Source organism: Lissotriton helveticus, chromosome 1_1 (assembly GCF_964261635.1).
Source record: "Lissotriton helveticus chromosome 1_1, aLisHel1.1, whole genome shotgun sequence".
Lineage (NCBI taxonomy): Eukaryota > Metazoa > Chordata > Amphibia > Caudata > Salamandridae > Lissotriton > Lissotriton helveticus.
In genome coordinates this window covers 350415803-350442277 of record NC_136057.1, presented here as the reverse complement: position 1 = coordinate 350442277, position 26475 = coordinate 350415803, and the positions used below count along the sequence as shown (strand labels likewise).

Sequence of the window (26475 nt, the reverse complement as noted above, 5' to 3'; positions counted from 1 at the left end):
TAGCAAGAAAGAAAAGAACGACTGAATAAAAACAAAAAGGGGTTTTAGATACAGGTTTAACATTCGCAATATCGGCCCTTAGTTTGTTCATGCGTTTTATTACAGAAAATTCCTTTAATTGATGCATCACCTTTCACTATTATTATTGTAAATGTTTTTTTATAGACCACTTTTATTAGGCTTTTTACGGCCACGAGGTGGCCAACAGTGGGCATGGCACATATGCAGTACATTGTATAACAAACCCATATTGTGACCATGGAAAACCCAGAAAATATATATACAAATAATGATTGCTCTCCCAGACGTGTAACAAATATATCGGGTAAGAAACTCAGCCACTTCCCCACACCCGTCCGTGCTTTTGGGGGCAGCCCCTTGCCTCAAATACCATCGTTATTGCGAAAGGAGGGGGTGGGGGTAAGAGGGGGGGGAGACGATTCAGCCATTTCGCCGCCACATCACGCTTTGCAGCGAGGAGGGCCGTACCTAGAAAGGCCCTTTCAGCCCTAGTGCCGCCTGTACCCCTTAATTATCCCTAGGAGGATCAAAAGGGGAGAGAGAGGGAACTATCCTCCCAGCAATGTCACTAGTCACTGCGGTCCAGTAGAGTTGTATCTTTGCACAGAACCATACCATACAGAAGTAGTCTGCTGGGTTAGTCGTACACCGTGGACAGGCCGAGTCTGAGCAAAGGCCCTGTGTAGGTGTGTAGAACAAATTACTTACCTTCGGTAATGATGTATGTGGTAGAGACATATGTTAGTTGTAGATTACTTACCTTAGCATTTCCCCCAGGCGTCAGTCTGGATCCGGGGATTTTTTCTTTAGCAATACCCCTGTAGGTAGTGGTGTCGGTCGACTCCACGTCCATCGTTGGCATCGTGGTTGCTGGGATGACGTTGTGATGCCTAGTTTGACGCCGCCGCTACGTGCTGACGTCAGTTCTGATATGACTTTCCACACCAGAAGCGCAGAGCCATGAAAGACACTGACCACTGGTGGCCCACAACTAGGGCCCTGTAAGGGAGTCCCTATCCCTAGAAATTAGTTCGCAGAATGGGTAGGGCGGTAAGGAATCTACAACTAACATATCTCTAACAGATACAGCATTACCAAAAGTAAGTAACTTGTTCATCTGATTGAAACTGTTAGTTGTAGATTCCTTACCTTAGAATAGATACCCCAGCAATACCATCCCCGGAGGTCGGTCTGGGAACCAAGTTCACACAAGAAAGTCCTGGAGGACCGAACAGGCAAAATAGCTGTCCCTCCAGACTGGACTGTCCAGTCCAGGCAATAGTGTCTGGTAAAACGTGTGCAGAGATACCCATGTTGCCACCGGGCAGATATCAAGGAGTAGGACTTCGCGTACCAATGCAGTGGTTGCTGCTGTAGCCCTAGTGGAGTGAACATACAACCCTACTGGAGGATCCTTCTTCGCTAAAGCATAGCAGATCTTAATGCAAAGGACAACCCATCCAGAGATGGTACGTTTTTGAACATCCTGGCCTTCCTTGACACCCACATAGCCAATAAAGAGTTAATCATCGACCCGGAAGTCTTTGGTGAGGTCAAGATAGAATGACAGCGCACGATTAGGGTTCAGACAGTGGAGTCTCTCCTCCTTTGAAGGGTGCAGAGGTGGGAAAAAGGTGTGCAAGTTGATGGATTGTCCTACATGAAATGGTGTAACCACTTTAGGAAGGAACAAAGGCCTTGTTCTCAGCACCACCTTGTCTAGATGCACAGAGAAGAAAGGGGGCTTGGAATGGAGCCTGAAGCTCACTCATTCTGCGAACAGAGGTGTTGGCAACAAGGAAGGCAGTCTGAGAATGAGGAGCCTGAGATGACCTTTATGAAGAGGCTCGAAGGGAGCACACATGAGAAATGTGAGAACAGGATTCAAGTCCCACTGGGGCATTATGAAGGAAGATGGAGGAAACAGATGAGTAATGCCCTTAACCCCTTCGCTGCTAGGCCTTTTCCCCTCCTGTGCTGAGGCTTTTTTTGGCGTTTTGGAGTAGTGCGCGCTTAGGCCCTTGTAACTTTTTGACCACATAAGGTATCCACGCCAAATTTGCGTCCTTTTCTTCCAACATCATGAGGATTCTAAAGGCGCCCAGGGTTTGTGGATTCCCTTGGAGGGGTCCCATAAATTAACCAAAATATAGTGATTTTTTTGTTTTTTTCAGAAAAATGGGAAAAACGGGCTGCAAATGAAAGCCTCTGGGTTTTTCCCTGAAAATGGTATCACAAAAGGGTTTGTGGGGCTGAAATCTCCCTTATCTCAGCTTTCAGGGAATGACAGACTTTTGTCAGAGAACCGAAATTTTTTACTCAGTTTTGGCATTTTTCTGGGACATAGCCTATTTTTGCTATTTTTAGAGCTTTCCACCTCCTTCCAGTTAATGGTAGAAATGAGTTTGAAAGCAATAATGGATCCTGGAAAGCTTTACATTTTCGGAAAGTAGACAACATTCTGAATTCAGAAAGGGGTCATTTGTCTAAATCCATGAAGGTTTCGTTATAGAAACTAACAGTTAGATATTGGAATATTTGAAATTATGTTGAAAAAAACAGCCTTTTGTCTCAACGTTTTCACCTATAACTTTTTCTAATTTTGACAGCTCTTGGAAAGCAATATACCGTTACATTCGTTAGACCTTCCTGGTTGTGGGGATATATAGGACTTGTAGTTTCACCAAGAACCCGACGAACCCAGATCCAAAAACTGAGCAGCAACTTGCAATGGTATTTTTTCATTTACTAGGTATAGTGCACTTTGTCTTGGAAAATGTATACATGGAATAATCTGTATGAAAGACACCTATGTATTTCTGAATTGGGTACAAATTATAGAGTTCAGAAACAGTATATAATTGCACATTTTCAAAGTTGGGAATACTCATACTAGCATGAAATTGTCCACAAAAGAAAAAAAAAAACCTCCCTACTATTCCAGCTGCACGATCACACGATCGTGCAGCAGGAATGCTCTAAACTTGCAACGAGTGAAAGGAAAAGCCTTTCCTTTCACTCGATGGCCTTTTCTAAACTTTCTCCCCTGCCCCAGCCGCAAAACTAACCTCTGAATCCTCCGACGCGCAGGAAGCAAATGGCTTCCCTGCGCGTCGGTAAACAACAGGAACCCCCAGTGACGTCATTGATGACGCGGGCGGGGAGGGCGGGGGGAGGCAGGGGACGGTCTTCCCCTGCCATCCCAGCCGAAAACCTAACGATCGGACAGACTCGGTGGGAGCGCTGGCGCTTCCCCCGAGGGTGGGGCTCATGACGAGCTGGGCTCGTCATCAGCGTGCGAGCGCCCTACTCCATGACGAGCCCAGCTCGTCATCAGCCCCGAAGGGGTTAAAGAATCTGTTACGCTAAGAGACTTGAACAAGGATGGCTGATCTGGCAGCTTAAGGAAAGTAGAGATTGCAGCAAGATAACCTTTGAGAGTGCCCAGAGCCAAACCCTGCTGGGCCAAAGAAAGTATATACAAAAGAACCTCTGAAAGAGGGTCGGAAAAGGGATCCACGGCCTTTGCTTTACAACATGCCACAAACTTGTTCCATCTACAGGCGTATACCGTTTTAGTGGAGGGACGCCTGGTTGCCAAGATGACATTACAGACTGTGGACGGAAGGTCGAAGGCTGTCAACTGTTGCAGCTCTATCTCTGTGCAAGGAGGTGGAGACTGAACAGGTTTGGGTGAACTGTCCCCTGTTGCTGCAACAGAAGATCCTCTAAAAGGGGCAGTCTGATCGGAGGATCGATGGCCATGCTCAGAAGCTCGGGGTACCAGACTCTTTGTGCTGAGTCCGGAGCCACAAGAATAACTTGGGCCCAGTCCCGCTTGATCTTCTTGAGCACTCAGGGCAGACGTGGTACAGGCGGAAAGGCGTTCAGGAGGCTGTAGTTCCACTCGTGACGAAAAGCGTTGCAGAGTGAGTGTCGCCTTGGAAATTCCAGCACGCAATACTGCTCACATTGCGCGTTCTCTTCGGTGGTGAACAGATCCAACCAAGGCTCTCCACACCACAGAGAGACCTTGCACCACCTCCGAATGAAGACGCCATTCGTGATCGACCAAGCACCGATGGCTGAGTTAGTCTGCTCTGGCATTCAGAGAACCCACCAGGTGTTGAACCACCAGGGTCATGCCCTGATGTTCCAGCTATGTCCAGAGGCAGAGAGCCTCCGGGCAAAGGGTCCATGACCCCCCTCCGCCCTGTTTGTTGTAGTACCACATGGCGGTAGTGTTGTCTGTGAACACCTGCACCACTTTCCCTTTGAGAGAGGGAAGGAATGCCTTCAGTGCTAGTCTGATTGCCTTGAGCTCCAGCAGGTAGCAGGTATATATGGAGCCCGGACTCCACTGGTGACCAGATGCCTCTGATCTTCACCTCTCCCATATATCCGCCCCATCCCAGGAGAGACGCATCAGTCACTACCGTTAGATCTGGTTACGGGAGGAAGCGGGAGCTGCCTCGGACCCAACCACCACTGCAGCTGTGTCACAGTCTCCTATGAGATCTGGACATAGTTGGAAAGATTCCCCTGATGCTGTGCCTACTGGAACTTCAAGTCCCACTGAAGAGCCCGCAAATGCCACCTGGCATGATACACCAGCAGGATGCAGGAGGCCATGAGGCCCAGCAGCCTCAGAGTCATTCTCAATAAAATCCGGGATAGAGGCTGAAACATCAGTATCATAGCCCGAATATCCCGGACTCGCTGCTCGGGAGGATAGGCCCAAAACTGCAATGTGTCCAGAACAGCTCCGATGAAAGGGAGCATCTGAGAGAGAGTCAGGTGTAACTTCGGCACATTTATAGTGAACCCCAGCAAATGCAGGAGGTCTGCCGTAGTCTGGAGGTGGGAGACAACAGCCTTGGGTTGGCCCGCCTTGAACAGCCAGTCGTTGAGATAGGGGAAGACTGGAGCCCCTGATCTGTGCAGATGAGCTGCGACCACCGCTATCACCTTTGTGAACACCCGAGGGGCACTAGCAAGGCCAAAGGGGAGCACCGTGAACTGATAGTGCTCAAGGATCTCCGTGAACTGTAAATAGTGTCTGTGGGCTGGCAGGACGGGAATGTGGAATTAAGCGTCCAGAAAGTCCAATGCCACCATCCAGTCTCAGGGGTCGAGGGCAGAAATGACTTGAGCTAACGTGATCATCTTGAACTTCTCCTTCCGGAGATAGCAGTTGAGGCCCGTAGGCCTAGATTAGGACGCAGGCCTTTGTCCTTCTTGGGCACCAGAAAGTAGCAGGAATAGCAACCATGACCTACTTCTGGCATAGGGACCCTCTCTATAGCTCCCTTGGACAAAAGAGCTGAGACTTTCTGGCGGAGAAGTGCCAAATGATACTCTGACATGCAATCGTAAGACAGTGGCATTGGGGAGGGAATGTCTCGAAGCGGAGGGAGTGCCCCTTCAGATAATTTGCAGTACCCAACTGTCCGACGTGATGGATTGGCAGTGGAGGAGGTGATGGCGAATCGTACCTCCAACTGGCTGAAGATGGTCCTGGAACATCGGACAAGGAAGATTTGGAGGCAGTGGAAGGGGGGGGTGGCAGACTGGCCCTCCTGCTGGCTCCCAGACCCGCGAAGACACTGGGTTCCATATCTGCGGCCACGCAGAGGCTGGACAGCTTGCGTGAAGCTGTGGCTAGACTGGGCCGGTCGTGTTTGGGCATCTCTTCCATGGCTATTAAAGGGACAAAAAGCAGACTGGAGTGGACGGGAAGGTGCAGGGTGCAGCCCGAACTGGCCTGGCAGTTCGGGCTGGACTGTTCCCATTGGGCGCAGGGTAAAGGCTGATTTGCATATGGCTGGGTCCAACCTGGAATGGCATGGTGAGCAAAAAGCGATGGATTTAGGCCCAGATCTCTGTACTGGGGTGAATGTATGAAATTGTTCTGCATTCTGTCCATCAGTTGTTCTTTTTGCAAATAGAGTTGTCAATACATAGGCATGTAGGCAAGGCGCTCCACTTTTGATATCAGTACTCAAGAAAGGCCCTGTATGATTTTGACCATACAAAGGAAGCGATGGGATTGTCTAATAGCACAAATACTAAAGGAGGAGAACAGGACATGTTCTCTAGAACTAGGAAACCCTGAATGACTGAGCTTGAGCGGTTGTAATTTCAGGGAACACATGGCCAGCCAGACCCCAGGATGGGATATTGTGAAGCTCTGGGATGATTGACACTACGTGATAGACCATTGCAGCACATAAGTGTTCAATCAGTTTTGCGCAGCACTGATCTTGCCCCCAATGAGATAGTGGCTGAAGGAGAAAATAGTTGGCACTATGTTGTACCTGATGTGGAACATTTAGCAGGATGGGCTGAAGTCTTAGCCACACAGATGAGTCCCTGGCCACGTGAAATGGCAAATGTTGAGGATTGTATGCCCTATGGTGAGGGGATCTAGACCGAGATTGTCCCTACATGCGGAAGTATTTGAGTGTGTGGCAAAAAAATGTCAGACAGCACAACTACCAACATTCTGTCACTTCCATATATCAGATGACCCCGATACGCAAGGGACCTGGGGCACTTCATTATGTTCCCTGGCAATAAACGGCCAAGGATAATCTCAAAACGTTGTTTCCACCACTTACAGAGGGAGCAGGGAAATGGATTAGAGCTTTTCAAAAGCAAACTGCAGGCATCACCTTCGCAGTAGGGAACATAAAAAGTTCACTTGGCTGTCTTATATGAGATGAGACAGATACTGTTTTCCATGAAGCCGGAGTGAGAAAGGTTTCCCTCACTGAGACTAGGTATAATATCGTGCCTTACAGGCATGGACTGGAGCGGGCATGACCACATTGGGAGACTTATTTTACCCAGGGTGCACTAATGTCACATGAAACATTTGTATGAATGCATGGTGCCCCCGATACGTTGTTTCTATTACAGGCACATATTTCCAGATATATACGCACCACAAGGGCATTCGAAGATATTGAACCACCCACGAACAAACTACTTACCATGCAATACCTAATGGGCAATGGGGCTCAACTGACAAAATGGCTCACTCACAGGATTCGAACTGAGAGAGCGATCTCATTGCAGCCACTCCGTGACAAGTGGGAAGGGGATGTGGGCCGTGCATTTACAGCCAGGGAATGGAACACTATATTGGGGTTCCCCAAGAAGGTCTCTCGTATTCCCAAATTTAAATATATTTAATTGATGTTGTTACACAGGGCGTACTTAACCCCACACAGACTGAGCGCTATGTTTGAGGGGGTGACTGATGACTGCCCCCGCTGCCACGCACCCAATGCAGGGCTGGTGCACATGGTAAGGTCTTGCCCTAGGATGGGACATTACTGGGTGACGATATGCAAAATATTGACGACGATAGCACCAATTCGCCAGAATGACTCCTTGGAATACTGCATACTGGGTCTCGGACTCCCTGCAAAGAAAGGGAACCCTGCCTCACGATTCGCTAATCTTGCGCTCCTTCTAGCTAAGAGGGCCATAACTACACGATAGAAGGCGGCTAGGGCCCCGTCACTGCAGGAATGGCACTCAGAAATGCTGAGATGCGGTAAGGCAGAGGGGGCTGAATTGAAAAGGGAGGAAAGCAGAGATCTTCGAAAAACACCGATCTCACTAAGCTGGTATGCGATGCTAGAGGAATATACTGCGATTGACATTTTGTCCTACTGAAATGTGTTGGGTCTGTCACGTAGGAGCTTGTTCCACTGTTATGGAGCAATTGGTCTCCTGACAATATCTGTGTGCTAGTCTGGGTAAGATGGCGGAACTGAGCAGTTTCAACATGTCAGACCTTGGAACTGATTTACACACACCTGTGAAAACGATGGATAAGCAAATACTGCTGTTGTAATTGAGGACCGAGCACGCAGGGAGGGAGGGGGTTTGGGTAATGATTTTTTTGTTAGGATGTTATAATTGTACTGAATATTGATTACTTTGATAGACAGTCATCTGGTCGACTGAAATGATGCAGACGATAATGCGGAAAGTAATCTGTGTTGACATACCATTGGAGGCTTATTTTAACAATCCTGGTCTGCCATGTATTGCATACAAGGACACTTATAGATGCCTGTCATTGTTAAGTATATCATACTGTATTAGATGTGAACATGCCACACTATACCATATGCTTGTATGTCGTTATATCTTCTTATGATGGCTGGCTCACTGTTCTATGAAATCAATAAAAATAAATAAAAATAAAAAAAGACTAGGTATAACGGTTCCCCATTCAACTTAGTTAGGACAGTAGTTTGGGATCCGTTGAGGAAAATGTATCCAGGCAGGCCAGACATTGGGTCCCTCATGGCTCAATCAATGCAGCCGAATGAGGACCCTGCTCAGTTTTTTACCAGAATGAAGGAGAAATTATCTCAAGAAGTAGGTCAGGGTTGGGAAATAAGAAGGGGAAATGCTGTCTTGGTTTACAATGTAGTGAAGGAGGCTTTACTCTCTCATGTACAGGATAATCTAGACAATATAGTGCCATTAGAGGCCAAACACAGGACAGAGCTACAGGCACAAATAATCATTTTTTGTAAGAAGCAGGAGAAAAAGACAGAAACACGCAGGAAGTCACAGAGAAGACAGCAGCTAAGTAAGTGCAGCAAAAGTTGGCAAAGAAAGGCGCAGTGGAAGGAGCTGTAGTGGCAGCCACCACTCAGATAACTAATGTTTGTGAGATCAGTCCCAGGGTCCACCCAACAACAGTACCCACAACAGAAGGATAATATAAGGGTCACAAGGAAGTAAGGGAGGAGGAGGAATAGGACGCGGCAGAATGAGTCCCCAAAGGATGGATCAAACATGCCATTACCGTCACAGGCATATACACTTCATTAGAAATTGCAGAACTAAGAGATGGGATTAACAAAATGGAAGGACAGGTGTTTAAAATCAGCCAGGAAATACAGTAGTGCAGCCGCAGTCAAACCCACTAATAATATATGTACCTCAGGTGCCACCACAAAATTTGCAGAAACCAGCAATGCCTCGGTTGCAAGAGATGCTGCCCCACCAAAGTTACCAAGCACCCCAAATGGTGACCCTGCCTCAAAATGGACAGGGAGGTGCGATTGTGAGAGGAGGAAATCCTTTCCAGAAAAAATTATGTGGGAAGATACACACAATGAAGGTGCCCACAGAGTAGTTCCATGCGTCCAGTATTGTCAGTGGCGCCAGTCCAGATGAGGAACCCACTAGGACGGTAGCTATAAACGACAAGAGATGTATATTCCTCATAGATAAAGGCGCAACCCAAACTTGGGTTAGACCTTCCAATTTCGAATAGATCAATGGACACACTAGGATTCTCTGGGGCAGTAATGAGGTTTCCATTTACTAAACCAGTGGAGATGGAAGTAAGAGGTAGTTACATTTATGGCCGTTTACTTTTCTCCTCAGCTACTCTATTGGGGAGAGAACTTATGGCCAAATTAAATAGGACTATTCATTTTGAGCCTGATAGCACTATGAATTGTTCTACCCCTGGAGTTCTACCTTTCAAGATCCTGGCTGTAACAGTCGATTCCTCTACTGTAGATCAAATCAGAACTCGACCCACTGACATAGAAGCATTTGCTACAGCAGTGTGTACAAAAATAGCAGAAACGCCAGTTACTAGGAAGAGAGGTGCAGTTACCTTGAGTTTCTTTTACAACGACAAAGGCAAGATTCTTGGACACCTGACAATGAAATGACATGGCAAATAGAAGCCTTAGAGATAACACCAACTTATGGCACTCGGATAGCCAGCGATCATAACAATGTCTTGTGGGCATGTGTTCTATTCAGTGAGCCAGGTAAAACTGTCAGGGAAATACTGGATGATCAATTTTTTGACAATATTGGAAGTAAGGACGCCCACACCAGGTACAGTTTTTGATTCAGTTAGGGAAGCAGATCTTTCCCAAGTATCAGACACATTGTGGACTAAGGTTCCCCATGATATAGGCCTTATTTGTAGAGCTACACCATTCAGAATTACATTGAAAGAAGGTGCGCATTTACTTAGGGTAAGACAGTGTACTCTTTCTGAAGCAGATCAGGGCATTGCCCCTTCTACACAGGCATTAATAGAGCAAGGAGTAACTTACTTGCTAAGTCTCCTTGTAACACCCCGATTTATCCGAGGGTAATACTTGGCTTATGGTGCAAGACCTGTGCCCCGTGAATTATGTAGTAGTATCAATCAATCAATCAGAACATTTGTATAGCGCACTACTCACCCGGAGGGTCTCAAGGCGCTGGGGGGGGGGGGGGGGGGGGGGGGGGGGTCCGCTACTGCTCGAACAGCCAGGTCTTGAGCTGCTTCCTGAAGGCGAGGTGGTCCTGGGTCAGGCGGAGGTGGGTCGGGAGGGAGTTCCAAGTCTTGGCGGCCAGGTAGGAGAAGGCCCTTCCTCCTGTGGTGGCTCTTCGGATGCGGGGGACGGCGGCGAGGGCGTGGCTGGTCGATCGAAGCTGGCGCGTGGGAGCGTAGAAGTTGAGGCGGCTGTTGAGGTATCCTGGTCCTTGGTTGTGTAGGGCTTTGTGTGCGTGGGTGAGGACCCGGAAGGTGATTCTCTTGTTGACCGGGAGCCAGTGCAGGTCTCTCAGGTGTCCGGAGATGTGGCTGCGGCGGGGGATGTCCAGGATGAGTCGTGCTGAGGTGTTCTGGATCCGCTGGAGTATCTTCTGGAGTTTGGCGGTGGTGCCGGCGTAGAGGGAGTTGCCGTAGTCCAGCCGGCTGGTGACGAGGGCCTGGGTGACCGTCTTCCTGGTTTCGGTGGGGATCCATCGGAAGATCTTGCGTAGCATTCGCAGGATGTTGAAGCACGACGAGGAGACGGCGTTGACTTGTCTGGTCATGGAGAGGGAGGAGTCCAGGATGAAGCCCAGGTTGCGTGCGTGGTCAGTTGGTTTGGGTGCGCTGCCCAGGGCGGGGGGCCACCAGGAGTCGTCCCAGGCGGAGGGTGAGGATCCCAGGATGAGGACTTCCGTCTTGTCCGAGTTCAGTTTCAGGCGGCTGTTCAACATCCATTTGGCTACGTCTGTCATCCCTTCGTGTAGGTTGGCTCTGGCGGTGGCGGGGTCGTTGGTGAGGGAGAGGATCAGCTGGGTGTCGTCTGCGTAGGAGATGATGTTCAGGTTGTGCTGGCGTGCGATGGCTGCGAGGGGGCTCATGTAGACGTTGAAGAGAGTTGGGCTGAGCGAGGAGCCTTGAGGGACGCCGCAGATGACTTCGGTGGCTTCCGATCTGAACGGGGGGAGGCGGACTCTCTGTGTCCTTCCGGCGAGGAAGGAGGTGATCCACTCCAGTGCCTTCTCCTGGATTCCGACGTTGCTGAGGCGCTGTACTAGGGTGCGGTGGCAGACAGTGTCGAAGGCCGCGGAGAGGTCCAGGAGGATGAGGGCCGCTGTTTCTCCGTTGTCGAGCAGGGCTCGGATGTCATCTGTAGCTGCGATCAGGGCGGTCTCGTTGCTGTGGTTGGCCCGGAAGCCAGACTGCGAGAGGTCGAGGGAGCCGTTCGTCTCGAGGAAGGCGGCCAGTTGCTTGTTGACGGTCTTCTCGATGACTTTGGCTGGAAACAGGAGCAGCGAGATGGGGCGGTAGTTCTTGAGGTCGGTAGGGTCTGCTGATGGTTTCTTGAGTAGAGCGCTGAGTTCGGCGTGCTTCCAGCTCTCCGGGAAGGTGGCGCTGTCGAAGGAGGTGTTGATGATGTTCCGCAGGTGGGGTGCGATGACAGCGTCGGCCTTGTTGAAGACGTGGTGAGGGCAGGGGTCTGTTGGAGATCCGGAGTGGATGGAGTTCATCGTGCGGATGGTGTCTTCGGTGCTGATCGGGGTCCAGGCGCGGAGGGTGGCGGTGGTTCGGTCGTGGCGTGCGTTGGTTGAGTGCTGAAGCTGCTGTGTATGTCCGCGATCTTGTTGTGGAAGTAGGAGGCGAGGGAGTTGCAGAGGTCTTGCGAAGGGGTGATGTCGTTGTTTCCGGCGTTGGGGTTGGAGAGCTCTTTCACGATGTTGAAGAGTTCCTTGCAGTTGTGTGCGTTGTTGTCCAGTCGTTCCTTGAATGCGGTTTTCTTGGTGGCGCGGATCAGCTGGTGGTGTTGTCGGGTGGCGAGCTTGAGGGCAGTCATGTTGTCCGGTGTTGGGTCTCTGCGCCAGGTTTTCTCGAGTGCTCTGCAGTTCTTCTTGGAGCTCTTGAGTTCGTCGTTAAACCATGGGGTTTTCTTGCTGCCGGGTCTGCTCGGCTGGGTCTTCAGAGGGGCGAGGTCGCCTGCGCAGTCGCTGATCCATTTCGTGAGGTTGGTGGCCGCTTGGCTGGGGTTCGTTGTGCTGGTGGGAGGGTTCTTGCTCAGGGAAGTAGTGAGCTGGTCTGCAGTGATCTTGTTCCAGCTTCTGCGGGGAGCCTGTTGCTGGAGATGGTGGAGCGTGGTCCTTCTGTAGCTGAAGTGGACGCAGCTGTGGTCCGTCCATTGGAGTCCCGTGGCGTGGCTGAAGCCAATGTCCTTGCTGGAAGAGAAGATCGGGTCGAGTGTGTGTCCGGCGTAGTGGGTGGGGGTGGTCACCAGTTGCTTGAGTCCGAGGTTGGCGAGGTTGTCCAGCTGGGTGGTGGTGTTGTGGTCGTTGTTGTTCTCCAGGTGGAAGTTGAGGTCTCCGAGGAGGATGTAGTCGGTTGAGGGGAGGGCGAGCGGGCTGACGAAGTCGGCGATGTCCTCGCTGAATTGTGCGCGTTGTCCCGGGGGTCTGTAGATGAGGGTGCCTCTGAGGGTGGTCTTGGGGTTGACGTGGATCTGGAAGTGCAGGTGTTCGGCGGGTGCGAGGTTGTCGTCGGTGTTGGTCGTGATGCGGATGGAGTTCCTGTGGATGATGGCGATGCCTCCTCCTGTCTGGTTGACGCGGTCCCTCCGGATGATCTTGTAGCCGTCCGGGATGGCGATGGCGATGTCGGGCGCTGAGGAGGCGTTCATCCAGGTTTCCGTGAGGAAGGCGACGTCTGGGTCTGTGGTGTCGAGCAGGTTCCAAAGCTCGACGGCGTGTCTGTGGACGGAGCGGGTGTTGAGCAGGATGCACTTCAGGTGGGTGCTGCTGGAGTTCGGCTTGGTGGGTGCTGGTGTAGCGTGGGTCCGGTTGCAGGTGAACTTGCAGGAGTGGCAGCTGAAGGGTCCGTGGGTGCGTCTCGGTGTGGCTCGGTAGCAGCGCGGGGTTCGGCCGGTGTTGAGAGCGTTGAGTTCGGTGGAGTCGTAGGTTCGTCTGGTCGGCTTCCGGCGGTGGGGGCCAGGGGTCCTGGCACTGGGCGCGGTCCAGGCGCGGACGGGCGCAGACGGGCTTACCTTTGGCGCACCTTCGGCGCTCAATCGGTGCTCCCGCTGCGCGCGTCCGCTGCGCGGCCGCTCAGGGGGCGTCATAAGAAGGGGGACGGGAGGGCGGGTCTGCTGGGCTGGGCGAGCGTCCGGGCCAATGGGCCGGTGGTGGGCGGGGCCGCAGGGGCCAGCGGCGGGAAAAGTGGCGAGCGGCCGGCTCCGCTGTGGCTGGGCCGCTCGGGGGTGCTGGGGGGGCGGCGGTGGCGGCAGGCAGGCAGGCAGGAGCCTGGCAAGGAGGCTGGCTAGCAGGGCAGCAGGCGAGTGAGGGGGGTGACCCGGCCTCGAGAGGCACAGTATCAGAATGTCCAATTAATCCCCACCCTTTCATCATTTAGATGATTATTCCTCAGGATGCTAAATATTTCTCTGTTATAGATTTCAAGAATGCCTTTTTTAGCATCCCTCTCCATCCAGACAGCCATTATTTGGTACCGTTTTCCTATCGAGGGATTAAGTATTTGTATTCTCATTTACCTCAAGGGTATTGTAATTCTCTTAGCATATTCAACACAGTGGTCAAAATTTACGTAACATATTCTCTGTGCGACAGTACATTATTGCACTATGTCAACATATTACTTTGCAGTCCTACAGAACAGCAGTGTAGGAATGATACCACATCTATATTGGTTACTCTCGCACAGAGAGTATACAAGGTAGAAAGAGACAAAGTTCCCTATTGTCAGGAGGAGGTCCATTACTTAGGACAACTATTGTCAGCTTTTGGTCGACAAAAAACTCCTGAAAGCACAGCATTTGTACATCAATTGAGTGAGCCACAAACTGTTAAGGGAATGCAGAAGTTTCTTTGCCTCAGTAATTATGTGAGACAATTGGTCTTTGATTACAGCACTTTAATAGCGTCTTTTCTAGCTTCTATTAAACAGGCAAAAGACAGAAAAGATAACGTGGTCACCAGAAATTAGGGAGATCTAAAACAAATTGAAGACTGAGATAACAAACGCCCCAGTTTTGGGGACTCATGAATACACCAAGGAGTTTGACCTCTTTTTTATCATTGCAACGTTCAAGTGATGACAGCTGTCCTTATGCCGACATATCCTCTAGGACACAAACATATTGCATATTTTAGTGGACAGTTGGATTCAGTGATGATGCGAGGACATTATCCATGCGAACAAGCTCTTTCCACTACAGCCTGTGCACTGCAGAAGAGCACCCACATTGTTATGGGGGCACCTTTGACGCTCTATGCAGACAATGCAGTGTTCACTATCATTCAGAAGGCTAATACTACTTTAACCCCTTGGGTGCTCATGACGAGGTCAGCTCGTCATGAGCCACGGCGCTCCGGTGCTCATGACGAGCTGAGCTCGTCATGACTGCGCCCGTTACATGGAACACTCGCATGCTGGGCTGATTCCCCTGCTGTGCTGAGCGTTCCATTGGAACGGGCGTGGCCATGACGAGCACCGTGGCTCATGACGAGCTGACCTCGTCATGAGCACCGGGGCGCTGTACGGGCCCCCCCCCCCCAGCACAGCAGGGGAATGTGTCCCGCACAGAAGGGGTTAACCACAAAGTGTTAGGATATGAGGTGATACTGTTGCTGCCATCTTTTAAGGTTGTGAAGTGTCATACAGTGAATCCTGCGACATTCTTTGCTCACCCTCTACTAGACTCTGAGGTTGATGTGCCTGAATGAGCAACGTATAGACCTAGTGAATCTAGTAAAGCAACAGAGGATCCTATTCCAGGTAGTATTGTCTTTTGTTGATGGTTCCTCTACTATTGACTAGGATACAGGAGTAAGATATACAGGTACAGCAGTAGTCAGAGCACAACAGTATTACTCTTCAGACATGCCACATAGTAGAGCAGTCAACACTACCAGCACATTATTCTACACAGGCAGCAGAGTTGAATGTGGCTCATAAGCAAGAAATAGGAGAAGTCATCACAATCTAGTCCAATTCGGATTATGGGACTACCACTGTACATTCTAGCATTAAGAATTGGAGCAGGAGAGGTTTCTTTAAGTCAGACATAAGTCCTGTTATGTATAGGAATCTTTTAGAGGCTTTGAGAGAGGCACTTTCGTTACTACTGGCAGTGGCAGTTGTGAAATGTGTGGCACATACAAATGGACAGGATTTTGTGTCATGGGGAAATGCTGCAGCAGATAGGGCAGCTCAGGATGCAGCTAGGCGCACCCCCGCCTGTACCTTCAGATTCACAACGTGTCCCTGTTTTGGTGGCCCATACCACCTCATTGTCGGATTCTGAATCTAACACTACCACAGATGGTACGCCTCATTATGCTAAGACAGTGTATTTTACATCTTCGAAAGTTGCAGGAAGCTGCTCCACCACATGAGAAACAGTTATGGGAGGCTACAGGTTGCTCCTAGTCAGGGGACAACTTAATGTATAGACAAACATCTACAGGTAAACCAGAGATGCCTCAGGCTTTACTTGTGATCGCTTTCGATCAATTGCATTTACCAGCTCACATCTCAAGAGATCATTTGTCTATGCAAATACAAGATTGGTTCATTCCCGGCTTACATGATATGCGTACCATGTACCTTCTTAATTGTACTGTTTGCCAACAATTCTCTCCCAATCCCACATTGAAGGTGATAAATTCTACCATTCTACGACCACAAGGTCCTTTTAAAGCTCTCCATATTGACTTTGTGGACATGTTAGATAAATGCAACAACTATCGGTATCTTATAGTTTGTCCCTTTTCCCAATGGATTGAAGCAAGATCATGTGTCCATTGTGATGCTACGTCTGCTGCTACTTTTCTGATTCATCAGGTGATTCCCCGCTGGGGAATTCCGGAAAAGATAAGATCTGACAAGGCACACACTTTGCTAATGCAATCTTCACTCAACACACAACAATGCTAGGGATAAACATGAGTTATTTTCGGTTTATCATCCCCAGAGCAATGGCATCGTTGAACACCTTAATGGCATGCTGAAGAATAAGATCTGCAAGCAATGCACCATGCTGCATATGAAGTGGTTGTAATGCTTACCATTGGCACTCTTCTCCCTTAGGAACACTCCTAGTTATGATCATCACCTGAAACCCCATCAGATAGTGACATGGAGACCTATGAATATACAAATACCTGCCACTAGTAGTAATGTACAGGGAAAAAGCACGGCTGAAATCTTGAATGATGGAATGCATGTTTATCTCTCTGAATTAAGCAACATTGCAAATTGTATTTCAAAACAGTTAACCAAAGTAAATGAGAAGCACGCCATCACTGAGGTCGACCTTCCAGTTGTGCACATAGGTGATACGGTCTCTGTTAAAAACATTGTCCGGAAATGGAGAGAGGCCAAGTTCGATGGGCTTTTCACAGTGATGATGGTAACCCCGACTGCCCTTAAGAAGGCAGGAAACCTTGGAATATCAATGAGATATTCGACTAAATCCAGCATCAAGCCAAGTACTGCAAGCAATTTAAATGGACCAAGAAGGGGGAAGAAGATTGGCACTGTAAAAATACCACCCTCTCCCTCTGCTATGGACCATTTTCTGCTTTTGGATAATTTTTTGGTTCAACAGAATGAAAGTTATGTATTTTTGTTTTCATTTTCTGTCTCTTAACACTATCACTTCTATTATTGCCCTTTATAGTAATGTATATTTTGGATCTAACTTGCCACGCTTGCTAAGAGAACTCGCTGTTCATGTTAATGTGTCCCATAATATCCATACTAGATTATTAGATAATATGTGGTATCAGCACACCAGACATAGATTCAGAAAGTACTAATGAATCAGATTTCATTCGCTCTTTAACCCCTTCGCTGCGGGGGTTATTCCCCCACTGTGCTGGGGGGGGGAGGGGGGCGCGCACAGCGCCCGCATGCTCATGACGAGCTGAGCTCGTCAGGAGGCACGGCGCTCCTGTGCTCATGACGAGCTCAGCTCGTCACAGGTGCATTGCCTCCCGTGGAACGCTCAGCACAGGAGGGGAATTCTCCCCGCACCTGAGCGTTCCACGGCCCATGACGAGCTGAGCTCGTCATGAGCACCGGAGCGCCGTGGCTCATGACGAGCTCAGCTCGTCATGAGTATGGGAGGGGTTAATTCTTCATGCCACAGGATCTGATAGGCTACACTCAAATAAAGAAGTACCCCCAAGCACAGCTCTATGCCTTTTGCATCTTCATCTGTGTAGGATTTAGGACCAAATGCAGCCAACACGTTAGGGTAGTTCAGTTTCTAATGAATGTCACAAATGCATCTTCAGCAGAAGTTTTATATATCCTTACAGACAGGCCATCAATGATGAGACCGCATGAATGAAGAAAACAGGTCGCCCTGAAACTGTAGAATGGATAAAAAGGGTCTTAGGTTTAGGGTTTTTAGGAGTAACACGCCCACCCACTGAGTGCAATAGTTAGTTAGTAAATCTTTTACCCCCAGATTGTGTCCGTAGGCCAGGATTTATAATTACTGGATCAGTTTATGCCCATTATCAATGGTATGCTGATATTGAATGCTCTTGTAGTGTCATGTTTTTATGGAATGGTACTGATACTAGTCAGGATGCAGTAAGAAAGTGTGCGCATATATGGGATGATAATGTTGCGCGTTACACTTGGATAGATAGTAAAGTACGTCCTCAGACAGTCATGAGGTTAACATCGGTTTCTTTATGTTTTAGAGGAAATTGCATCGTTAATGAAGGCAGGAAAAGCAACTGCAATGCCACAATAGATAAAACAGGCATGCAGAGGGGGGCAGCTTCAGCCTCATGGACTATTATTGGCAGTGTGGAGTACATTCAGCTACCACCGAACTAGAGTGGCCTATGTACCATGGTCACTTTGTTTGGCCCTGATTTGGTCATTTCTGGAGTTAATTTATCAATGCTTCATGAACACCACATGAGCCGTCCAACTACTTTGTTACGTCATCACCGAAGGAGAAGAACTCCTGAGTATTATTGCACTACCACTTGGAATGATTTTCTCCAAGATTATCGGTTGTTTAATGATGCACAGCTGTTCTTTGGAAGTATTCTGCCATTTGTTCAGGCAAAGGCAACTGCTCGAGGGCTACAGATAACTCGATAGGAACTCATGAGATTCATAAATACTATGAAAGATGAATTTAATGCCACAAAGGAAGAACTGCATGCCTGGACCGGAAACAAGCATCCTAGGGCCGGTTTTGGGGTTTCACCCCTCATCAGCCAGGATAGCTTGAATCCAGTGGCACAGTGAGCCCGGGACCCACGTCTGGGAACACCCCGCGCACTTAGTGCGAGAAAGCAAAAGACACACAATTGATGAACGGAATGCAGAACAAATCAAAACATTCAACCCCAGTCAAGAGATCGGAGTTAAATCCATAATTATTTTGCGCACCATGCCACCCCAGTTTAGACCTGACCATATGCAAATCAGTCTTGACCCTGTGCTTCACGGGGACAGTCCAGGCTAAACTGCCAAGCCAGGTCTTCACAGGACTGGAAACCAGCATCCTGGGACCGGTTTCAGGTTCCCACCCCTCATCAGCAAGGCTATCTTGAGTCCAGTGGCAAAGTGAGCTAGGGACCCATGTCTGGGTATACCCTGCCAACTTAGGGTGAACAAAGCAAACACAAAAAGATGATGGACGGAGTGCTGAAACTTGTTTGTTTGCTTGTTTCCAGTCCAGGGAAGACCTGGCCTGGCACTTCGGGCAGAACTGTTCCCACGAGGAACAGGGTCAAGACTAATTTGCATATGGCTGGCTCTGAACTGGGGTGGCGAAGTGAGCTAAAGAACAATGATGGGTTCAACCCAGATCTGTGCCTGGGGTGAGTGTCTGAAAGGTTTCAGCTCTCCATCCATCATGTCCTTGTGTTTGAACTGTTCCTTCCCCCAGTGCCTCATGTAACAATCTGGAGGGTTCTTAACATTAAGCAATGAGCCTGTACCGCACCCAAGGTGAACTGAAGCCTTGCTGCTAACACCACTCAGCCTGGAATTGCTGCTGGTGTTTGGATGGCACATAGACCTCAGCTCAATAAGAGATCTATAGAAGAGTAACTACAAATAATCATGAAACATGCATTTGTGCCCCAAGAGAAAGGCATGACTTTGATGCAAAATAAGTAAGCAGTTAGACGGTGCATCATCAAGATGATATAAAACTGATCCAGAGGTAGGTATGGATAAACAATTCATAATTCTCTGCTAGTATGTTCATCAAGATGGTGGTAAATCTGCTACCTAATGTCATGGGAACCCTAAGGTTGCAGCTTATTCTTCCTTCAAGGCATAACCAAGCATTGTACTAAACAGTGATCTGTTACTGTGAGATATGTTAGGGCCTTCTATAGAGTTTTATCATTCCTCTCAGAGCAGCTTTGACCATCCTCTTCGTAGTCAGTCTTGGCAAGAGTACGATATCTGAACAGAGGGTTATATCTAGGTCTTGCCTCAATGAGCAATCCTAAGCAGATTTAGAGATCCGAGTCAGAACGCTAGGGGCAAGCTTAGAGTTTGTGTGTTGCACTGCAGTCTGCTGCTGATCATGCTGCTAGCCCTGATTGAGGAGTTTTGGTATCACCGCCATCTCGCCTACCGCTCCCTCCGATTCCCAGAGACACCAAGGACTCAGCCAGTTCTGATTCCCAGCCGAATTGTGGAGGAGGGGGGAGGGGGTAGGGGGTCTAGAGGTACCCAGGGTTCTGTGGCAGCGAGGATTCCTTTCCCCCTCAATCCCTCAGCATCATCATGATAGTGGCTGCTCCATGGAGAGGTCAAGCCGCACACGGCACGCCACCCACTGTGCCACCCACTGTGTCAGAGCCGAGTGGATCGTGGTTGGCAAAAGCACCACCCAGAGAGTCAGAGCGGGAGACGCCACCAAGACTCGCTGGCAATAAGGACAAGGCTAGCGTGGAAGCTCTAGTCAGCATCCACAGAGATAGAGTTCAGATATCCCTGCGGAAGCATCCCAGCCAGGATTGGGTGCGGCTTGCAGGTGTTTTCCTGGGAGCTCCTGCTTGACCCTGCCCCCGTCTGCCCACCAGGACCCATCCTTGAACCCAAGGACCTGATGCCAACAGCCTGCACACAACAACATTTTAGAACCAATAGAGTGGAGCCGGGCAGTGTGGCTACACAGGAGGAGGACTTGGAGAAAGGAAAGGGCCACCGCACCTCCTTCACACACCCCCACTCCCTCCCGGCTGCCGTTGCTGCTGCCTCAGCTTGATTAGCGGATTTCAGTTAAGGCATTGAGGGAGGTGAGCGCTGGGAGCTGGCTACTAGGCACTTAAAGCTCAAGGCTTTGTGTGCACTCAAGTGGGCACCCAGGATGGTGGCATTAGTGTCCACCAGAAGAGGGCGAGGGAGACTGAATGCCCTGGCAGCTTGCTACTATTACTCCTACAAGATGCACATGCTTCGAAGCCTACAAGGCCGCTAGCAGTGAGTCACTCCTGTAGCCTACAGTCCACCACTTCGCAGTCCACTGACCGTCCGGCTGCGTAGTCTGTCGCCCCATCCACCCACCTACAACTCGCCACCATAGTAGTTGTATTAATTGCCCATTGCTGTCCTTTGCTGACCGTTGTGACATGGTTAGTCCTAAACCCATCACATTCTGCAAAAATACTGCTAGAAATTAGAAATGCTGTGAGCCACAATCAATGCACATTTGCTATATTCCCATCAGAGAGTGGGCAGGATCATCCATGACAAGCCTGCATGTTATGCAGCTACTCCATCCCCCTCCAAGCAAAAACTCTGGCTGCCCATAGAAAGAGAAAATGTATAACTCCATTGGTTACCACCCCAAATAATATAGAGAGTTATAAGGGGCTGCTGCTTAATGCACCCTCCCTCATCAAACACGATTGAGTTTGCAACACTAATTGAGGACTTGGAACCTGACTGGGTCTTCATAACTGAAACTTGGGCGAATGCAGCCTCAGGAACCGACCTAATTGACGCTATCCCGGATAATTACTCTATCCAAAGGGTAGATAGGGTGGGCCACATAGGAAGGGGGCTAGCTATTGTTTTAAAATCCCCATACAAATGTATTATTGAAAGACCGGAATACACACTTGTGTGAGGCTACTAACTTTAAACTCATTCTCTCAGCCACCTGTACGTTTGGAGGCTTACTGATTTATAGACCTCAAGGACCCAGGGCGCCTTTTTTTTTTTTTTTTACAAGAGATTAAGCATCTTTTAGAGTCAGTTATAGTAGAGAAGTCACAAACAGTCCTAGAGGACTTTAACTTTTATCTAGAAGAGAGGGACAACTCAGACTCTAATACTCTCATAGAGATGCTTGATAGCATGGGCTTTAACCAACTAGTAACAGCCCGACTCACAAAGCAGGACATACATTGGATGGTATTTTTCAAATGATTCACAAATTGCCCTCCAACATACAATACCTATTTGTTGGTCGAACAATAATGCAGTACGGTTCGACTTCCTCCCTCCAGCATTGAGTGGGGAACAGAGATCCCCCTCACTGTCCTAGTAAATTTAGAAGCTGGAAAGGTAGCTCAGCCGCCACCTTGATTAACACCTTAAATAATATTCCCTGTACTATTCAAGAGGACTCTAATCTTGGGGCTTTTGCTACACAGCTAGAATCCGCAGATGACATAGTGGCACCCCCTAAATCATATACCCAGAAAAAATGCCGTCCTTCAGCTACGTGGTACGACGACAAACTCAAACGATTAAAACAAATTTGTTGTCATGCTGTGCGAGCTTGGAGACTAACTTCAGAGGAACGGGATAGAACATTATATAAGGCTAGTGTTAAGGAATATAAATGTGCACCAGTGGAAGAAACATCCATATACTGTACGCACATAATTGATAACTCAACATCCACTAAACAGCTGTTTAAGCTGGTACAACAGCTCCCATCCTCCCAATCTATGGCACAACCAGAAACATCCCAAAATGTGCAATCAATTGGCTACCATCTTTCAAACAAAAATCACGGACATATATACTGGCTTCGACTCACACCCTGAAATGCTCATCATAACTCGTCAGTCAGCAGTTCTATTGAAGATGCACCTCCGTTGCCTGGTAGCGAGAATAGAGGCCTCTCAGAATTCTCTGACCTCGCGCCACTTCTTCTTGTACAATATCTTATGAAAACGCATTCCGGCTCTCCTATGGAGGCGTGTCCACCCGCAACCCTCCATATGGCTGCTGACACCATAGTAGAACCCCTCTGTAAATTAATTAATAATTTAATTAGATCCGGAATCTATCCCCATACTTGGAAACAGGCCATTATTAGACCTCTTTTGAAAAAAAACTAATCTTGATGCAAAAACTACAGTCCCATATCCCTGCTTCCTGCCCTAGCAAAAATCCTTGAGCTGCATCTTAACCACATGAGCGCTAGCGAAATTCCGCTCCTGTGCTCATGTTTTAAAAAACGCACTTTACATGACGAGCTGGGCTCGTCATGAGCGTGCGAGGAGGCTACCTCATGACGAGCCCAGCTCGTCATGAGCGTCGAAGGGGTTAATGAGCAGTTTGTGGAAAATGCAGAACATCAATCATGGCTTAATGATTGGTCCGTTTGGATTTAGGAGGCATCATGGAACAGAAACGGCTTTAATATCAGCCAATTACTCCATCATGCGCACAGTAGATGAAGAACAGGTGGTAGTGCTAATCCTCTTGATCTGTCAGCAGCATTTGACACCATTTCTACTACTTTGCTGCTGGACAGACTCCGGGGTCTTGGTATCTCACATCAAGCACTAGCCCTCCTGTCCTCATTTCTGACAGGGAGATTCCAAAGGGTGAATTTAAAATCCTTTCCCTCGGACTCCTATGTTCTACCTTGTGGAGGTCTGCAGGGATCATCTCGGATCTCCACTCTTTTCAATCTGTATGTGGTACCCCTTGCAACTGTGGTCCATTCTTTTGGATTGAAGTGGTGTCCTATGCAAATGATACACAGATTATGGTTCCTATCCCTAAAGGGCTTTGTTCATTGTCAGAAAATGTTCTTGAATGCATGACCAGAGAGACAGACTGGATGTCTGCTAACTTTTTAGCTGAAGTCGCCAGGCAATGGGGCCTAACCATGGTTTCCTATGCCGACGACACTCAGCTGGCGGTTACGATCAGCGGGGATGCCAAGAAGGATGCCCTCAGGTTCAGCAGTGGACTGAGAGAGGTGGCCAGCTGGATGAATAACAACTGTCTCCAGCTGAACGCATCTAAAACGGAGGTGATGATCGTTGGAAGGGATGCGGTCCTCTGGGGAGAAGGATGGTGGCCTCCTGAGCTGGGAACAGCGCCAGCCCCTGTCCTGGAACTCAGGAACCTGGGAGTATGGCTTGACCACACGTTAAGCTTTGTTACTCACACGAAGAGAGTGGCGGCCTGCTGTTTTGGAGTATTACGCGGGCTAAGACCCCTGCTCAAATTTTTTGATGCTCCCACAAGACAGCTGGTCATTCAAGCGATGATTATCTCTCGCCTGGACTATGCTAGTTCACTCCTTTTAGGAGCGAACCAAGCTGAGATACTCCGTCTACAGCGAGTCCAGAACGCTGCGGCTAGGGCGGTGGTCGGCCTGCCCCGGACCTGCCCAACCTCCAATACTTTGCGGTCCCTACATTGGCTCCCAATGAATAAGCGAATTCAATTTAAAGCCCTCACCCTGGTTTTTAAAATTCTTCGAGAGTCGGCACCTGTGTTGCTTAATAAATTGATCTTTCCCTATGTGCCAACTCGTTCACTTCGTTCCCTGGGACAATCCTTGGTGGTTGTTCCCCGGTTCAGACTCAGTCGGATGGGGGGGGACGCTCTTTTCGAGTGAAAGCTGCAGCCCTCTGGAATGCGCTCCCTCTGGAAATCCGTCTCTTGGATGACTTAATATCCTTCCGTAGGGCCTTGAAAACTTTTCTGTTTTAAACTTCCCCGGTTTTAAGTGTTCTGCTTTTTGTTGCTGGTTTTAGTGTTGTGTTGTGTTTGCCTTTCCCTGCGCCAGGACGCTCCTTCGCTGGAGCATCTGTGCGCATTAAAAATGTCACATAACATAACATAACATAACATAACTTTTTGAAACTTAATGGGAATAAAACCAAAGTGATGATATTTGGATCAGGGGTATCTAAGTGGAACAGTAGCTGCTGGCCTCAATCCTTGGGATGCTGTCCTGCCCCGAGCAAAAAGGCTAAGAACCTTGGAGTCCTGATGGATATTGAACTAAGCTTCAATATCCAAGTGAAGCGCACCATCTCTACATGCTCCTGGCTCATAAGGATGTTAAAAAAAATCTTCCCTTTTATCCAATGACTAGCTCGGATACAGGTACCACTGGCCTTGGAAATGTCCAGACTTGATAACTGTAATGCTCTGTACCTGGCTGCTAATAAGAGTTTGCAGCACAAACTCCAGGTACTGCAGAACACTCTGGCAAGACTCATTCTGGACATTCCCATAAAACAATCTGCCAGGAAGGGTCTAGAGCGCCTGCCCTGGCTCCCCATTGAACAACGCATTCGCTTTAAATCTCTTTGTATGGTTCATAAATCGTTGTATGCTCTCTACCCTTCAAGGTTGGAGACTATGTTCAATTGTCATTCTCCCAGCAGACCACTATGTTCTTCACTCCAAATGCAACTGGCGGTACCAAGAAGAAGAAGTGGGGAGACAGGGCATTCTCGGTGGCAGCAAGCACACTCTGGAATTCCCTACCCCTTGCTTTTAGATCTATCCCCCTTTTGCTCCCTGTCAGAAAAGCCCTAAAAATCTGGCTTTTCACAGTCTAGCTGGAGTTTTCTGTCTTTTTCTACTTTCCTGGGTATATACGGCTGGTCTCTAGTGCCTTGATACCTTCGGGTGACTGCTGCGCTTTATAAATATCAAATCAAACTTTCTGCGTAATCAGTGCACTGAAATCGCTGGCAAATTCAGACAAACGTTGAGAACGCAAAAAAGGGACTTGAAAACAATGTAATAAATGCCACAAATCAAATTGCCCCAGTGGAGACAGGTCATCACTTAATTGGCATACAAAATTAAACATAAATCAAACACAAACTGCTCCAATATAAGGGTGAGAAACTAAGGAGTGACCCGAGGAAGTCCAAGTTGAATGCAACCAAAAGACCCAGAACCCTGGACTTAATCACAGCGGTATCCACAGTCGAGGATGGAAAAATCAGGACAGAGAAAAAAAAAAGATCTTACCAAAAAGGGAAGAAACATGGCAATAAAAGAATGTTCAAACAACAAGATAACGGATTTCTTGTAACCAAAAATAAATGAAACAGAAGAACAATCTGACAGCTATGGGACTTGGTCGTCAAAACGTTCATTACATACAAGCTCAGGTGCATAAAAACACCTCCACAGCAACAAGCAACCTGGGCAGTCTCAGCCTCAAAGGATGTGTCAGCATAAACAATTATTTCAAACACTATGAATCACAAGATCGACCCCTGATAGAATTCTTGGACATTCCACAAGACATTCAAAGGCGAGAATTAAGCTTAGCACAACAAAAATGGTCCTCCAAGTCAGTAGAAAAAAGTTGCTACCCTGATTCCCCAATAGTTATTTTAACCCTATTTTTCACCGAAGGGCACAACCCACCGCTCAATGCAAACAATGTTCTGTATGAAGTTAAATCTCCTTTAAGTTCAATTAAACTACCAACTTTGGATGTTTAATTTAAAAAAATGTAAACTAATAAATGAGCCTCACAATCTTTTGTCAAATAACATGCTACTGCTAAAAGTCTCTGTAAGGAGGCTCCAGATAAAAAGCCCCGTAAATATTACGGAGGTGGAACATGACATTATTCAAGACTCCTCAGCTCACTTTATAATTAATGGTGACTTAACAGGTTCTGCTTGGACAGCACTCCTAAACCCACTGGAAGCAATATCACCGGCTGTCCGCTTTCAGTCTGACAAACAGGAAATCCAGGTAGACCTATCAATCAATCAATCAGAGCATTTGTATAGCGCACTACTCACCCGGAGGGTCTCAAGGCGCTGGGGGGGGGGGGGGGGGGGGGGGGGGTCCGCTACTGCTCGAATAGCCAGGTCTTGAGCTGCTTCCTGAAGGCGAGGTGGTCCTGGGTCAGG

General features: G+C 48.5%; 1 protein-coding gene across 5 annotated transcripts in view; it reads right to left on the bottom strand.

Annotated features, from left to right (window-relative positions):
- The window catches only part of BORCS5 (BLOC-1 related complex subunit 5), a 237828-nt gene that overhangs the window by 1813 nt on the left and 209540 nt on the right, over nt 1-26475 (bottom strand). The gene's annotated exons all lie outside the window — the stretch shown is intronic.